The sequence below is a fragment of the Gossypium hirsutum genome, chromosome A08 (genome assembly GCF_007990345.1).
Source record: "Gossypium hirsutum isolate 1008001.06 chromosome A08, Gossypium_hirsutum_v2.1, whole genome shotgun sequence".
In the NCBI taxonomy this organism is placed as follows: Eukaryota; Viridiplantae; Streptophyta; class Magnoliopsida; order Malvales; family Malvaceae; genus Gossypium; species Gossypium hirsutum.
The window spans coordinates 94,146,151-94,149,382 of NC_053431.1; the positions used below are offsets into that span (position 1 = coordinate 94,146,151).

Consider the following 3,232-nt stretch of genomic DNA (forward strand, 5'->3'; position numbering starts at 1 on the left):
TCTGCTAATTAAATACTTATCCTAGTTTGTTTGAGTTTCCCAAGACCTAGTTGCTTAAACATTTTACAGGGCATGACATTAATAATCGCTCCTAAATCAGCCAAAGCATTATTAACATTTAAACTACCAATAAAATAAGGAATAGTAAAACTCCCTGGATCTTTCAATTTATTAGGTAGTTTATTTTGCAGAATAGCTGAGCACACTGCATTTAGCTCCACTTGCGGTGAATCATCTAAGTTCCATTTGTTTGCCAAAAGCTCCTTTAAAAATTTAACTGAATTGGGCATCTGCGAAAGAGCCTCAATAAACGGTAAGTTGATATGTAACTTTTTCAAGGGTTTAAGAAATTTACCAAATTGTTCGTTAGTGTGGTCTTCTTTTGTCGCGTTGGGATATGACACACGAGGTTTATATTCTTTCCTGACCAATTTTTTCTCATTTTGGCTTACCTCAACCTTACTTTTACTTACCACACTTTCTTGCATCTATTTTGGTTTAGATTCAACTAGCCCTTCATCTCACACAGTAATTGCATGAAGTTGCTCCATTTGGTTAGTCTCGGTGTTGCTAGGTAAGCTACCTTGTGGTCGTTCTGAAATTAACTTTGCAAGTTGACCGATTTTATCCTCAAGTTCTTGAATCGACACATATTGATTTTTAAGTGTGGTTTCGGTGTTTTGGAAGTGGGTTTCTGACACCGAAATAAACTTTGTCAACATCTCCTCAAGGTTTGGCTTTTTCTCTTGTTGGTAAGGTTGTTGTTGAAAGCCTGGAAGGAGTTGTGGTCTCTAGTTTCCTTGACCACCCCAAGAGAAATTGAGATGATTCTTTCAACCTGTATTATAAGTGTTATTGTAAAGATTATTCTGAGACCTAGAATTATTACACATATAGTTGACTTGTTCGTACTCTGTGCTAGGACTGTAAGGTAAATATTCTGGATTGTTCATTCCTCCTCCATTTGCATCGCATTGCATCACCTAATGTACGTGCGCAGAACCATATAAACCATCAATTTTCTTACTTAAAAGTTCTACCTGATTCGATAACATGGTGACCACATCTACGTTAAAAACACCGACTGCTTTTTTTGACTTTATCCTCATGACTTGCCACTGATAATTATTTAGTGACATCTCTTCTATAAACTCGTAAGCCTCTTTAGATGTTTTATTATTCAGAGTCCCACAGGCGGCTGCATCGATCAATTACCTAGTTGAGGGATTCAAACTATTATAGAAGGTTTGAACCTATAACCATAAAGGTAACCTATGGTTGCGGCACCGTCTCAATAATACATTATACCTCTCCCATGCATCATATAGGGTCTCTAGGTCCATTTTTATGAAGGAAGAGATATCATTCCTAAACTTAGTTGTCTTAGCCGGTGGAAAGTACTTCAGCAAAAAAATTTCGGTCATTTGATCCCATATAGTGATAGAACCTTGTGGTAAAGAGTTCAACCACTATTTAGCTTTATTTCTCAACGAGAAAGGAAACAATCGTAGGCGAATGGCATCGTCATAAATGCCATTAATCTTGAAAGTGTTACAAAATTCCAGAAAATTAGTCAAATGAGTATTTGGATTTTCTTCTTGCAAACCATCGAACTGAACAAATTGTTGGACCATCTGAATAGTGTTCGATTTCAGTTCAAAGTTATTCGCAACAATGGTAGGTCTCACAATACTTGATTCAGCCCCAGTTAGTGTGGATTTGGCATAATCGTACATAGTACTAGGAGCAGGATTTGAATTTACAGGATTTGCAACAACCACAAGAGGTAGCTGATTATTCTAATTTTCAGCCATCTCCTCAGTAATATTAATGACGTCCTCTTGCTCTTCCACTATATTCTATCAATTTTGCCTTACTTTTCTACAGTTTCTACGAGTTGTACTTTCAATTTCTCTGTCAAATGCCAAAGGTCCCGATGGGTTTCTCCTAGTCATAAACTAATGGAACCTACTAGAAGTAAATAGAAGGAAAATTAGAAAACAAAAATTAAACTAAAAACAAAAATAAAATATAATAAAAATAAAAATGGCTAAATTAATAAAAATCAAGTGTTTTTAATATTTTAGTCCTCAGCAACGGCACAAAAAACTTGCTGATCACTAAACTAACTAAAATTACGACAAAGACAACCACACCTATCAAATAATAGTATAGTTATGGTGAGTAGGGAATATCGTATCCATAAGGACTAAAAGTACTAGTACTTACTATTTTTCTATTATTTAGCCGATAAATTGAAGGAATTATTTTTAATCTAAAATTAACTAACCTAATTACTAATAACGCAACAGAAAATGAATTAGGAAAATAATCGAATAAAACTAATGAGATAGACAATACCCAGGAAAGAATCCACCTAGACTTCACTTATTATTCTAAATCTGAATTAGATGATTTATTCACTTGTGCCTTGATCTGTAGAAATCCCTAAATTATGTTAATATCTCTTTCAAGAGTAAGAACAACTGACTCTAGGTTGATTAATTGAAATCTCTTTCTAATTAAAACCTCTATTGTCGCATTAACTTGATCTATGGATTCCCCTATTAGATTTGACTCTAATTCATTAGATTTATGTCGTCCTATTTCTAAGATTGCATACAACTCCACTCAATTATGCTAGATCTATTATTAAACAGTGACTTTTGCTCCATTAAAATAAGCACATTAAGCATGAATTGATATCCTAAAAATATTAAAACACGAAATAAGCATACATAATTGAGAACAAGAATCAAGTATTTTTCATGTAATTCAGAAATCAAATAATAAGATTCATATAGGTTTCTTCTTCCCTAGGTATCTAGGGAATTTAGTTCATAATCTGGAATAATATCATCTCAAAGTTTGGAATACAACAAGACATAAAGAAACCTAGAAAACTTCTAAAGAAATTAAATGAAGATCTTCAATCTTGAAGGAGATACATTTCTAAAATGAATCTGATGGCGTTCTTCAAGTCTTTTCTTCGTTCTTCTCTGCTTGCTCTTTTAGGGCCTCTTTTACTATATATTTATAAACTTTAGAATGCTCAGAAAGCCTAAAAATTGGGTTTTTCCTTGTGTTTGGGAAACAGGAAGCAATATCAACACGGGCTGGCACATCGGTGTGTGGCCATCCAGTGTGGCTAACATGGGCGTGTGCCCAGCCCGTGTGGAAATGCCCAAGCCGTGTGGATCTTGAAAATAACTCTTTTTGTCTGATTTTGGCC

The 3,232-nt window shown here is 34.5% G+C and overlaps 1 non-coding gene across 1 annotated transcript; it reads left to right on the forward strand.

Annotated features, from left to right (window-relative positions):
- Nucleotides 1–1,269: 1,269 nt before the first annotated feature.
- On the forward strand, nucleotides 1,270–1,376 carry LOC121205312 (small nucleolar RNA R71). The gene has a single exon (XR_005900396.1). It is a non-coding gene; the product is annotated as a small nucleolar RNA R71 (small nucleolar RNA).
- Nucleotides 1,377–3,232: the final 1,856 nt, after the last annotated feature.